The sequence below is a fragment of the Symphalangus syndactylus genome, chromosome 8 (genome assembly GCF_028878055.3).
Source record: "Symphalangus syndactylus isolate Jambi chromosome 8, NHGRI_mSymSyn1-v2.1_pri, whole genome shotgun sequence".
Classification (NCBI taxonomy): Eukaryota; Metazoa; Chordata; class Mammalia; order Primates; family Hylobatidae; genus Symphalangus; species Symphalangus syndactylus.
Genome location: NC_072430.2, coordinates 13782070 through 13796529, shown reverse-complemented (window position 1 = coordinate 13796529; position 14460 = coordinate 13782070). Strand labels below are relative to the sequence as shown.

The following is a 14460-nucleotide window of genomic DNA, read 5'->3' as shown; positions in this document are numbered from 1 at the left end:
CTGTGAAACCCTGTCTCTACTAAAAATACAAAAAAATTAGCCAGGTGTGGTGGTGGGCGCCTGTAGTCCCAGCTACTCGGGAGGCTGAGGCAGGAGAATGGCTTGAACCGGGGGGGCGGAGCTTGCAGTGAGTGAATATCGTACCGTTTCACTCCAGCCTGGGCAACAGAGCGAGACTCCGTCTCAAAAACAAACAAAAAAAAGTTATGTATATGTCCATTACATCAACCTTATAAACGGCATTGTTCAAACAATCAGTATCTTTAATGATTTTTGTATGTTTGATTTCCCAACAATTGAAGGAGTTATTAAAATCTTTCATGTTTGTCAGTATGTCCTCCATAGTTCTGGCAATGTTTGCTATATCTTTTTTCTTTTTTCTTTTCTTTTTTTTTTTTTTTTTTGAGATGGAGTCTTGCTCTGTCGCCAGGCTGGAGTGCAGTGGCACGATCTCGGTTCACTGCAACCTTGACCTCCCGAGTTCAAGCGATTCTCCTGCCTCAGCCTCCCGGGTAGCTGGGGTTACAGGTGTGTGCCACACACCCAGCTAATTTTTCTATTTTTAGTAGAGATGGGGTTTCACCATGTTGGCCAGGATGGTCTTGATCTCTTGACCTCGTGATCTGCCTGCCTTGGCCTCCCAAAGTGCTGGGATTACACCTGGCCCCTGCTTTATATATTTTGAAGCTATTTTATTAGATGCATACAAGTTTTAAGTTATTGTATCACCCTGGTAAATTAAACATTTTATTATTATATAGTGACACACTTTATTTCTAACAATGCATTTTGTCTTAAAACCTATTTTGTGTGATATTAATATGGTTATAACAGTTTTCTTTTTATTAGTATTTGCTTGGCCTATCCTTTTCCATCTTTTTATTTCAGCTTTTCTGTGTCCTTAGGGCTTAATGTGTCTCTTATAACAGCATATAGCTGAATTTTTATTTTTATTTTTCGGGGTTTTTTTTGTTTTTTGTTTTTTGTTTTTGAGATGGAGTCTCACTCTGTCACCCAGGCTAGAGTTCAATGGCATCATCTCAGCTCACTGCAACCTCTGCCTCCTGGGTTCAAGCGATTCTCCCGCCTCAGCCTCCCAAGCAGCTGGGACTTCAGGTGCCCACCACCACACCTGGCTAATTTTTGTATTTTTAGTAGAGACAGGGTTTCACTATGTTGGCCAGGCTGGTCTCAAACTCCTGACCTTGTGATCCGCCCACCTCGGCCTCCCAAAGTGCTGGGATTACAGGCGTGAGTCAGCATGCCTGGCCTGTTTTGTTTTGTTTTTTGAGACAGGATTTCACTCTGTCACCCAGGCTGGAGGGCAGTGGTGTGAACATTGCCCACTGCAGCCTCAACCTCCCAGGCTCAATTGATCCTCCCACCTCAGCCTCCCAAGTAACTGGGACTACAGGCACGTGCCACCGTGCCTGGCTAATTATTTAATTTTTTGTAGAGACAGGTTTTTACCATGTTGCTCAGGCTGGTCTTAAACTCCTGAGCCCAAGTGATTCCCCCACCTTGGCTTTCCAAAGTGTTGGGATTACAGGAATGAGCTATTATGCCCAGCCTTAGATTTTGATTTTTTAAAAAAATTCAATAAGATAATCAGTCTCCTAGTCTTTTTTTTTTTTTTTTTTTTTTTTTTTAATTTTAAATAGAGACGAGGTTTCACTATGTTGCCCAGGCTGGTCTCAAACTCCTGGGCTCAAGTGATCCTGTCACCTCAGCCTCCCAAAGTGCTAGGATTACAGACATGAGCCACCATGCCCAGCTTCCTACTCTTTTAACTGATAAGTTTTATTCGATTTTATTATAATTACTAAATATTTGAGTTTTTACAATATTATTTATATTTTTTCTGAATTTTATGTTTCTTCTCCTTTCCTGCCTTTTTTGGGGGGACTGATTGGTGGTATTTTGTTTGATGGTATGCTTATTTTCCCATTCTAGTTTATTCTCTTGTCTGTTTTGGAATGTATGCATTCCATTTCCATCCTTTTAATGGTTGCCCTTGAAGTTTTACCATGCATATTTAATTTAGCAAAATCTAATTTTTTTCACATCAGAAGGTAATGTGTCAACATCCTAACGAAGTTTAAAAGTGGCACATCTCACACGTATTCATGAACACCCAATCAGCACACTCATGAACTACAAAAGGATCAAAATTTTTAATTTAAGCAACATCTTAACCTTCCCTTCCCAACAATACAAGGAGGGCCTTTCTTAGAACCCTTGTGAGACCAGAAACTACTCAGAGAGCATCCTCTACCCAAGGTCTAATCACACTGCTTGCCACTCAGAGTGCCAAGTAAGCTGTCTTTGCAGAAAGCAGAGCTCCCAGCTTTCTCTTTGTCCTTGATGTCATGAAATTTCACTCACTGGGGCCAGGCGCGGTGGCTCACACCTGTAATCCCAGCACTTTGGGAGGCTGAGGCGGACAGATCATGAGGTCAGGAGATCGCGACCATCCTGGCTAACACAGTGAAACCCCGTCTCCAGTAAAAATACAAAAATTAGCCAGGCGTGGTGGCGGGCGCCTGTAGTCCCAGCTACTTGAGAGGCTGAGGCAGGAGAATCACTTGAACCCGGGAGGTGGAGGTTGCAGTGAGCTGAGATTGTGCCACAGCACTCCAGCCTGGGCAACAGAGCAAGACTCTGTCTCAAAAAAAAAAAAAAAAAAAAAGAAGAAGAAAAAGAAAAAGAAATTTCACTCATTGGGTTGGTCACTGGAGGTGATTTTTCAGCTTTGGAAAAGCCTTATTTATTATTTCTCTGATAATTTTCTTCCCTCTGTTTTCTCTGTTCTCTTTTTCTGTAATTCCTATTAATCTGTTTTCCCAAGTGGCTGCACCATTTGACATACTTACCAGCAGTGTATTTCTCTATATTCAGTCAACAGCTGTATAGTATTATCTGGTGTTTTGATGAGAGACATTCTCGTGGGTGTGGAGTGAGATCTCATTGTGGTTTAGATGGCATTTCCCTCATGGCTGATAATGTTGAACATCTTTTCATATGCTTATTGGCCATTTGTATGTCTTCTCTGTAGAAATGTCTGTGCAGATTTTTCATCCACTTTTAATTTTTTTGTCTTTTTATTATTGAGTTGTAAGAGTTCTTTATGTATTCTAGATAGAAGTCCCTTAACAGATCTATGATTTGCAAAATTTTTGTTCCATTTTGTGGCTTCTTTTTTTACTTTCTTGGTAGTTTCCTTTGAAGCATAAAAGCTTTTCATTCTGATGATGTCCACTTCATCTACTTTGTTGTGGCTGCTGTATGTGCATTGTGTCATAGCTAAGAAACTATCGCCTAATGCTAGGTCGTGACGACCTCCACCTACTTTTTTTTCTGAGAGTTTCATAATTTTAAGTCTCATATTTAGGTGTTTGATCCACTTTGAGTTAATTTTTGTATATGACTTGAGATAGGAGTCCAAATTCATTCTTTTGAACGTGGATATTCAGTTGTCACAGCACCATTTTGCCCCCAATTAAATTACGTTGGTGGCCAGGCATGGTAGCTCACGCTTGTAATACCAGCACTTTGGGAGCCCAAGGTGGGCAGATAACAAGATCAGGAGTTAGAGACCAGCCTGGCAAACACCATGAAACCCCGTCTCTACTAAAAATACAAAAATTAGCCGGGCGTGGTGGTGGGCTCCTGTAATCCCAGCTACTCGGGGGCTGAGGCAGAAGAATCGCTTGAACCTGGGAGGCAGAAGTTGCAGTGAGCTGAGATTGTGCCACCACACTCCAGCCTGGGCAACAGAGCTAGACTCTATCTCAAAAACAATAAAAAACAAAACAAAACAAAACAAAACAAACAAACAAAAAAATTACCTTGGTACCTTCTCTAAAATCAATTGACTGCAAATGTGAAGGTTTACGTCTGGGTTCAATTCTATTTCAGTGACTTATATGTTTATCCTTCTGCCGGTACCACATGGTCTTCATTACTATAGCTTTGGTAGTAAGTTTTGAAGTCAGAAAGTGTGAATCCTCCAACTCTGTTCTTTTTTTTTTCCCAAGGTTCTTTTCGCTATTCTGAGTCTCTTGAATTACCATGCGAGTGTTCGGATTGTCAATTTCCACAAAGAAGTCAACTGGGATTTTAATAAGGACTGCATTGAATGTGTAGATCAATTTAGAAGGCATTGCTATGTTATCAATATTAAGTCCTTCTGATCCATAAACATGGGTGTCTCTCCATATATTTAGGTCTTTAATTTTTTCAACAATATTTTGTAGTTTTAAAGTATAAATGTGCACTTCTTTTGTTAAATTTATTTCTATGTATTTTATTACTTTTGATGATCTTATAAACTTTTTAAAATTTCTTTTTCAGTTTGCTCATTGCCACTACATAGAAATATAACTGATTTTTAGTTGGGCATGATGGCTCACACCTGTAATCCCAGCACTTCGGAAGGCCGAGGTGGGTGGATCACTTGAGGCCAGGAGTTTGAGACCAGCCTGACCAACATGGTAAAACCCTGTCTCTACTAAAAATACAAAAATTAGCCACTTGTGGTGGCACACACCTGTAATCTCAGCTACTCGGAAGGCTGAGGCATGAGGATCACTTGAACCTGAGGGGTGGAGGTTGCGGTGAGCCAAGTTCATGCCACTGTCCTCCAGCCTGGGCTACAGAGCGAGACTCCATCCCAAAAAAAAAAAAAAAAAAAAAAGAAAGAAATATAATTGGGCCAGGTATGATGGCTCACACCTGTGATCCCAGTATTTTGGGAGGCCAAGGAGCGTGGATCCCTTGAGGTCAGGAGTTAAAACCACCCTGGCCAACATGGTGAAACCCTGACTCTAGTAGAAATACAAAAATTAGCCAGGTGTGGTGGCAGGTGCCTGTAATCCCAGCTACTCGGGAGGCTGAGGCAGGAGAATCCCTTGAACCTGGGAGGTGGAGGTTGCAGTGAACCAAGATTGCACCACTGCACTCCAGCCTGGGCAACAGGGCAAGACTCCATCTAAAAAAACAAAACAAAACAAAATATATATATATACACACACACACACACACATATATTTGTGTGTGTGTATATATATATTTTTTGTATATTGATCTTGTATCCTGCAACCTTGCTGAATTCGTTCATTATTTCTTAGTTTTTTAGTGGATTTCTTAGCATTTCCCTTTTTTTTTTTTTTTTTTTGAGACGGAGTCTTGCTTTGCCATCCAGGCTGGAGTGCGATGGTGCAATCTTGGCTCACTGCAACCTCCGCCTCCCGGGTTCAAGCGATTCTCCTGTCTCAGCCTCCCAAGTAGCTGGGACTACAGGTGCACACCACCATGCCCGACTAATTTTTTTTTTTTTGTATTTTTAGTAGAAATGGGATTTCACCATGTTGGCCAGGCTGGTCTCCAGCTGCTGACCTTAGGTGATCCACCCACCTCTGCCTCCCAAAGTGCTGGGATTACAGGCATTAGCCACCGTGCCTGGCCGGATTTCTTAGTATTTTTTTTTCCTGGGCATGTTCTTTGATTTTTTTTTTTTATTATTATACTTTAAGTTCTAGGGTACATGTGCACAATGTGCAGGTTTGTTACATATGTATACATGTGCCATGTTGGTGTGCTGCACCCATTAACTCGTCATTTACATTAGGTATATCTCTTAATGCTATGCAGGATCGTAACATCTGCAAATAGAGATAGTTTTCCTTTACAATCTGAATGCCTTTTATTTTCTTGCCTAATTGCCCTAGCTAGAACCTCCAGTACAATGTTGAGTAGAAACACCAAGAGCAGACATCCTTGTCTTGTTCATGATCTTAGGAAGAAAGCATTCAGTCTTTTCTTGTCTTTCTTTTTTTTTTTTTTTTTTTTTTTTTCTTGAGACTGAGTCTCACTCTGTCACCCAGGCTGGAGTGCAGTGGCATGATCTTGGCTCACTGCAACCTTTGCCTCCCCAGTTCAAGCAATTCTCATGCCTCAGCCTCCCGAGTAACTGGGATTACAGGTGGGCGCCACCATGCCCAGCTAATTTTTATATTTTCAGTGGAGACAGGGTTTCACCATGTTGGCCAGGTTGGTTTCGAACTCCTGACCTCAGGTGATGCACCTACCTCAGCCTCCTAAAGTGCTGGGATTACAGGCATGAGCCACCTCGCCTGGCCCATAGATGCCCTTTATGCAAAGTTCCTTTGTATTCCTGGTTTGTTAAGGGTGGTTTTTTGTTTTTTATCATGAAATTGTCTTGGAGCCAGGTATGGTGGCTCACACCTCTAATCTCAGCATTTTGGGAAGCTGAGATTGGAGAATACTTGAGGCCCAGAGTTCAAGACCAGCCTGGGCAACATAGCAAGACCCCATTTCTAATCTTAAAAAAATTGTTTTTAAAGAATGAGCCAGGCCGGGCGCGGTGGCTCACGCTTGTAATCCCAGCACTTTGGGAGGCCGAGGCGGGCGGATCACGAGGTCAGGAGATCGAGACCACAGTGAAACCCCGTCTCTACTAAAAATACAAAAAAAATTAGCCAGGCGTGGTGGCGGGCGCCTGTAGTCCCAGCTACTCGGAGAGGCTGAGGCAGGAGAATGGCGTGAACCCAGGAGGCGGAGCTTGCAGTGAGCCGAGATTGCGCCACTGCACTCCAGCCTGGGCGACAGAGCGAGACTCCATCTCAAAAAAAAAAAAAAAAAAAAAGAATGAGCCAGGTGTGGTGGCAGTGCATAGCTGTATTCTTAGCTACTCAGGAAGCTGAGGCAAGAGGGTTGCTTGAACCCAGGAGTTCGAGGCTACAGTGAGGTATGCCTGTGCCACTGCGCTATAGCCTGGGCAACAGAGCTAGACCCTGCCTCTAAAAAAAGGTGTTGCATGGCTGAGCATGGTGGCTCATGCCTGTAATCCCAGCACTTTGAGAGGCCAAGGCAGGCAGATCACCTGATGCCAGTAGTTCGAGACCAACCTGGGTAACATGGTGAAACCCCGTTTTTACTAAAAATACAAAAATTAGCCAGTCGTGATGCCACGTGCCTGTAATCGCAGCTGCTTGAGAGGCTGAGGCATGAGAAGTGCTTGAACCTGGGAGGCGGAAGTTGCAGTGAACCAGGATCCCACCAATCCCGCCACTGCACTCCAGCCTGGGCAACAAGAGTGAAAAACTCCGTCTCAGAAGAAAAAAGGTGTTGCATTTTGTCAAATGCTTTTTCTGTGCCTATTGATATGATTATATTGTTTTTGGCTGGGCGCGGTTGTTCACACTTGTAATCTCAGCACTTTGGGAGGCTGAGGTGGGCGGATCACCTGAGGTCAGGAGTTTGAGACCAGCCTGGCCAACATGGTGAAACCCCGTCTCTACTAAAAATACAAAAAGTTAGCCAGGTGTGGTGGCGAGTGCCTGTAATCCCAGTTACTCAGGAGGCTGAGGCAGGAGAATCACTTGAACCCAGGAGGTGGAGGTTGCAGTGAGCCAAGATTGAGCCACACTACACCCCAGCCTGGGTAACAAGAGCGAAACTCCGTCTCAAAACAAAACAAAACAAAACAAAACAAAACAAACAAAAAACAGAGTCAGGAATGACAGTGTGCTGCTCAGGGCCAGGCCTGAGGAGTGGAAGACAGTGGCACCATCACACACACACACACACTTACACACTGTCCCTTTTCCATTTCAACCCTAAAATTGTAATTTTTAAAATAACATGCTTATAAAAATAGAATCTTTTCCAAGTAGGTTTCTGTTAAAAACCGGGGTTCTAGGAAGTTTGGGGGTGTTGTTGTTTATGGTTTTTTTTTTGTTTTTTTGTTTTTTGTTTTTTGTTTTTTTGCCTTAGGTGTAAATTGGAGGATTTGCTTTAACAGAATATCTTTTTGGCTTTACTGGCTAAAATAGCCAGTTCCTGCTCATTAATACTCAAACACATCAATTATTCATCTGCACTTGGGTATATTACACACGCCGAGTCATCCATCCTCCTGCCCTCTTTGTTAAAGGAGGCTTTGAGGCCAGCAGCCCCACGGGGAAGGCGTATGGTTGGGACTCAGGGCTGACTCAGAGGGCCAGCCCTGGCCAGCTCATGTCTGAGGTCACATCCGAGGGAGAGGAGGCAGCAGAGCTGAGTGAACAGAATCTTGTTCTAACAACTTCCCAGGCTACATGCTGCCTTGCCATGCTGAGCTGTCCATGTGAGGTCAGGGATTTGTCAAGATGAAGGGCTAGACCTTTGAGGGTTTTGCTCTTTCAACTCTGCTCTTATCCTTGACCTGAAATTATACTAGCAGCAAAAAAAAAAAAAAAAAAATGATGACAGCTAATGTGTGCTGGGGAAAATTATGGACAGTCAGAGCCGTTGTGATCCTCAGATGAGGAAGCTCAAGTTCAAGGTGGGAAGGAAGGCTATAGGCAAGGCCACTTGGCAGCCAAATGCAAAGTCAGGGTAGAATCTCTGTCTCCTGGTGACCATCCCCCATCAGCCTCCTGCATGGAATCCATAATGAGGGCCAGAACAGTGGAGGGTCTGCTGTTAGCTATGCCCTGGTGCACTGACTCCCAGGTAAAACCAGATCCACAGGGGAGAACGGAGTAAGGATTATTTATTTATTTATTTGAGTTGGAGTCTCACTCTGTCACCCAGGCTGGAGTGCAGTAGCATCATCTCGGCTCACTGCAACCTCTGCCTCCCCGGCTCAAGCCATTCTTGTGCCTCAGCCTCCCGAGTAGCTAGGATTACAGGCATGTGCCACCACACCCTGCTAATTTTTGTATTTTTAGTAGAGACGGGGTTTCACCATGTTGCCCAGGCTGGTCTCAAACTCCTGGGCTCAAGCGATCTGCCCTCCTCAGCCTCCCAAAGTGTTGGGATTACAGGTGTAAGCCACTGTTCCCAGCCACCACTACCCTGATTTTTGTGTTTTTCATCCCCTTGTGTTTTTTTCAATAGTTTCATTCTATACGTTTGCATCTTTAAACAGTATGTTGTTTGGTTTTGCACGTTTTCATTTCTGAATCATGCTATGTGTATTCTAAGAATTGCTCTAGTTTTTTAAATAATATCTCAATATTATGATACTGAGATGCATTCACATTGTGTGTAGCTGTAAAAATTATTCTCTCTGTTATATACTATTTCTTTGTGCTAATATTCCATTTTCTGTATTCATACAGATAATGGACATTTGAATTGTTTCCAGTGTGTTTCTATAACGAACTGTAGTGCAATGACTATTCTTATACATGTTCCCGTGCATATGTTTGAGAGGTTTTTTTTTTTAGAAACTGATGTTTATTTTCCATCAGCCTTATTTCCATGTTGCTGAAGAGCCTGTGCAAGAGCAGCTTAAGACTATTCAGGGGTTGCTCCTACCCCTTCAGTGGCCTGAGCAGTGGGAGCTGCAGACCAGTCTTCCGTGGCAGGCTGAGCCCTCCAGTCTTCAGTAGGGAGCTGCTGAATAGGCACAGAGGGCACCTGCATGCCGTCAGACCAGTCTGCAACCTCAGGCTGAGTAGCAGCTCAGGAGCTGGAGCAGTCCATTCACCCTGAAATTCCTCTTTGGTCACAGCCTTTTCAGCAGCAGCCTGCTCTTCTTTTTTAATCTCTTCAGGATCTCTGTAGAAGTAGAGATCAGGCATGACCTCCCACGGGTGTTCACGGGAAATGGTGCCACGCATGCGCAGAACTTCCCGAGCCAGCGTCCACCACATCAAACCCAGTGAGGGAGCTCCTTTGTTGTCGCATGGGATGGCAACGTCCCCATAGTGCAGAGGAGAATCTGTGTTACGTGCAGTGGTAGGTAGGTTAACATAAGATGCCTCCGTGAGCGACCGGTGGTCAGCCCTGGGGTCAGTAACCACGAGAAGCTGTGGCTCCCGGAAGGCTGCTGGGATCTGGTTAGTGAATGTTCCAGGAGTGAAGCGGCCAGCAATTGGAGTGGCTCCAGTGGCAGCAGCAAACTTCAGCACGGCCCTCTGGCCAGTATTCCTGAATGACATGGCACTAACATCAGCAGGGTTTTCAATGGCAACAATGGCACGAGCTGCCAGCAGAAGCTTCTCCCAGGTCCTCCACAGATTTATTGTGTAGATGCCATCACTTTTCCTTTTACAGATGTCCTGTTCCATCTGGAAGTCAAGATTGGTGCCACCTAAGTGGGTTCCTGCCGCAAGGAACTTAAGGACATGCTCCTCCTTCATTTGCAGGACATCAAAGGCTCCGGACCTTGTGCAAGTTTCCCTTTAAGTTACGATGGGAATCCAGAACAACGCCGTATGGACCCCTCTATGGGTAGCGCGGAAAGCGGGAGTTTCTTTTCTTTTTTTTCTTTCTTTTTTTTTTTTTTTTTTGATATGGAATCTTACTCTGTCACCCAGGCTGGAGTGCAGTGGTGCCATCTCGGTTCACCACAGCCTCCGCCTCTGAGGTTCAAGTGATTCTGCCTCAGCCTCTCGAGAAGCTGGGATTACAGGCGTGGGCCACCACGCCCAGCTAATTTTTTTTGTATTTTTAGTAGGCAAAGAGTTTCACCATGTTGGCCAGGCTGGTCTTGAACTCCTGACTTCAGGTCATCCACCACCTCGGCCTCCCAAAGTGCTGAGATTACAGGCATGAGCCACTGCGCCCAGCCAAGAGTTTCTTTAGGGCAAATACTTTGGGTGGAACGGCTCAGTTGTAGGGGCCACACAACTTCAACTTTAATTGTCAATGTCAGATTGTTGTCCAAAATGTCAATTTTACTGGCTTTTGCCAAAGAACTAAGTTTTGGCTTTGTTGATTATGTGATCTTTGCATTGTGCTTCATTATTTTCTGCTCTTACCTTGAACTTACACTCCCAAGCAGGGTCTAAGAGTTCCCATTGAAGCCAGGGGCAGCAACTCATGCCTGTAACGCCAACACTTTGGGAGGCTGAGGCTGAGGACTGCTCGAGCCCAGGAGTTTGAGACCAGCCTGGGAAACATAGTGAGATCTTGTCTCTACCAAAAATAATTTTTAAAAAATTGGCAAGGCCGGGCGCGGTGGCTCACGCTTGTAATCCCAGCACTTTGGGAGGCCAAGGCGGGCGGATCACGAGGTCAGGAGATCGAGAACACGGTGACACCCCGTCTCTACTAAAAATACAAAAAATTAGCCGGGCGTGGTGGCGGGTGCCTGTAGTCGCAGCTACTCGGAGAGGCTGAGGCAGGAGAATGGCGTGAACCCGGGAGGCGGAGCTTGCAGTGAGTCGAGACTGCGACACTGCACTCCAGCCTGGGCGACAGAGTGAGACTCCATCTCAAAAAAAAAAAAAAAAAAAAAAAAATTAGCCAGGAATGATGGCTCATGCCCATAGTGCTAGTTACTTGAAGGTCAAGACAGGAAGATTGCCGGAGCCTAGGAGTTTGAGGCTGCAGTGAGCTATGATCATGCCATTGCACTCCAGCCTGGGTAACAGAGTGAGACCCTGTCTCTAAAAGACAACAAAAAGTTCCCATTGTTCCATATCCTCAGCAGCACTTGATATTGTCAGACTTTTTCATTTTTGCCAGTCTGGTGGCCAGTACATGGTAACTTATTATGGTCTTTGCGCTATAGATTATTTGTGTCCACCCAAATTCATATGTTGAAAACTAAACCCCAGCTGGGCACAGTGGCTCAGGCCTGTAAAGCCAGCACTGGGATGCTCAGATTAGAGGATCGCTTGAGCCCAGGAGTTCAAGACCAGCCTGGGCAACATGGTGGAAACCCGTCTCTACAAAAAATACAAAACAATTTGCTGGGCATGGTGGTAAGTGCCTGTAGTTCTAGCTGCCTGGGAGGCTAAGGTGGGAGGATCACCTGAGCCTGGGAGATTGAGGCTGCAGTGATCCATGATAGCCCCACTGTACTCCAGCCACAGGGTGAGACTCTGTCTCAGAAAAAGAAAACTAAACCCCAGTGTTTGATGGTATTGGGAGGTGAGGCCTTTGGAAGGTAATGAGGTCCTGAGGGTGGATCCCTCCTAGAAAAGAGCCCCAGAGAGCTCATTCACCCCTTCTGCCATGTGAGGACACAGTGAGATGATGGCTATCCATCTGTGAACACAAAGCCAGCCCTCACCAGACACCATGTCTGCCAGGGCCTTGATCTTGGATTTCCCAGCCTCCAGAATTGTGGAGAATAAATTTTTGCTGTTTTTAAGCCACCCAGTCTATGGTATTTTGTTTTTTGTTTTTTGTTTTGAGACGGAGTCTCGTTCTGTTGCCCAGGCTGGAGTGCAGTGGCACAATCTCGGCTCACTGCAAGCTCCGCCTCCCGGGTTCATGCCATTCTCCTGCCTCAGCCTGTCCGAGTAGCTGGTACTACAGGCGCCCACCACCACGCCTGGCTAATTTTTTGTATTTTTAGTAGAGACGGGGTTTCACCATGGTCTCGATCTCCTGACCTCATGATCCGCCCGCCTCGGCCTCCCAAAGTGCTGGGATTACAAGCGTGAGCCACTGTGCCCGGCCAGTATTTTGTTATAGCATCCAAAATGGACTGAGATAGCTTGCATTTGCAATAACAGATGACTTTAAGTATTTGTTCTTATTATTTATCAACCCCTGAGTGCCTGTTGTTGTCTTTTGCCTGTATTTCTATTGGGTTGTTGATCTTATTAAATTATAGATCTATCTATCTTTCTTTCTTTCTCTCTCTGTCTCTGTTTTCTTTCTTTCTCTCTCTCTCTCTCTTTTCTTTCTTTCTTTCTCTCTCTCTTTCTTTCTTTCTTTCTTTCTTTCTTTCTTTCTTTCTTTCTTTCTTTCTTTCTGATGGAGTTTTGCTCTTTTTGCCCAGGCTGGAGTGCAATGGCACAATCTCAGCTCACTGCAACCTCTGCCTGCTGGGTTCAAGTGATTCTCCTGCCTCAGCCTCCTGAGTAGCTGAGATTACAGGTGCGCACCACCACACCTGGCTAATTTTGTATTTTTAGTAGAGGTGGGGTTTCACCATGTCAGGCAGGCTGGTCTCGAACTCCTGATCTCAGGTGATCTGGCCTCCCAAAGTGCTGGGATTACAGGTGTGAGCCACCGTGGCCAGCCAATTATAGACATTTCTTATATGGTATAGATTTAAATCCTTATCAGTTATAACTTCTCCCAGTTTGAGACTTGCATTTTTACCCTCTTTATGGTGTTTTTGAAAAACATAAACTGTTAAAAGCTTTAACTGTGTATTCCTTTGCAACTTTTTATTTTGCACTATGTGTACTGATGACCAAAAGAAAAAAATGAAATTTGAGGCCAGACGTGGTGGCTCACGCCTGTAATCCCAGCACTTTGGGAGACCGAGGCAGGCAGATCACAAGGTCAGGAGATCAAGACCATCCTGGCTAACACGGTGAAACCCCGTCTCTACTAAAAATACAAAAAATTAGCCGGGCATGGTGGCGGGCACCTGTAGTCCCAGCTGCTCGGGAGTCTGAGGCAGGAGAATGGTGTGAACCTGGGAGGCGGAGATTGCAGTTAGCCGAGATCACGCCACTGCACTCCAGCCTGGGTGACAGAGCAAGACTCCGTCTCAAGAAAAAAAAAAGGAAAGAAATTTGAATTAAAATCAAAGAGCTTAGTCTGTATCACCCTCCACTGACTAAATTTTTAAATTACAGTTCTCCTGTCCTGAAATTATATTATGCATGAGTTCTGCTATGTGTGTCCTGTGACCTGAGAGTGGGCAAGAAGTTTCTCTATTCACAGCTATGTCCTCAATGCTTCAGACATAGCTTTGCCCAAAGTAGGTGCTCAATAAACACTGTAGATGGAAGGAACAAAGGAAGGAGAGAGGAGTAGGGGGGCAGCCACCAAAGGCCAATGTGGCTTTTCATGACTCCATCCAATAAAGCCCAAATGGCTCCAAGGGTAGGGCAGCAGCCTAAGGAATGGAGGAAATGGTGTTTCCTCAAGCAGAGCTTGGAAAAACCTGTTTGTATTTGAGAGATGTGCTTACTTTAATAGGTCAACCCTGCAATAATGGGCAGGTCTGAGGCTCCAGGAGTGCTGGGGTAGTCTATTCACCCACTTATTCCTTCTCTCTATCCTTTTTCACCCACCTGCCTTGCAGCCAGTGGGTGTCAGAGCCAGCAGACTGGAGTCTAAGGGCACTGCTTTCTGTCCGTGAGCTTGAGAAAGCCTCTTGCCCTTCTGAATCTCCAAGTCCTTGCCTGCAAAGCAGAGGCAATGATAAAAACACTAACACCTTATCTGGTGTTGCAGGGTCCCTTACCAAGGGCTTCTATGTCTCCTATCATGAGCTCAGTACTCAGTGAGGTAGGCAAAACTGGAGGAGGAAACCGGGGAGGAGGAGTGAGTCTCTAACTCCCCACCCTGTGTGGCCTAATAAGCCTTGATCTGTGTTCTACAGACTCTGAGCTCTGTGCTCCTTTCGTGGGGAGAGGTGGAAAGGGCAGCCCCCCAGGAGGTGGTGAGTCCTCTGAGCTTTGGAAGGGTGGACTCTGCACCTCCTGTGCTGGTGCTCTCTGGGAATTTTCTCCATGGACCTCCAGAGCA

At 45.1% G+C, this 14460-nt stretch overlaps 1 non-coding gene and 1 pseudogene across 1 annotated transcript; both read right to left on the bottom strand.

The window, feature by feature from the left end:
* Window positions 1–2063: 2063 nt before the first annotated feature.
* Window positions 2064–2166, bottom strand: LOC129489076 (small nucleolar RNA U13). The gene has a single exon (XR_008659890.1). It is a non-coding gene; the product is annotated as a small nucleolar RNA U13 (small nucleolar RNA).
* Window positions 2167–9229: 7063 nt separating this feature from the next.
* Window positions 9230–10232, bottom strand: LOC129488706 (small ribosomal subunit protein uS2-like; annotated as a pseudogene).
* Window positions 10233–14460: the final 4228 nt, after the last annotated feature.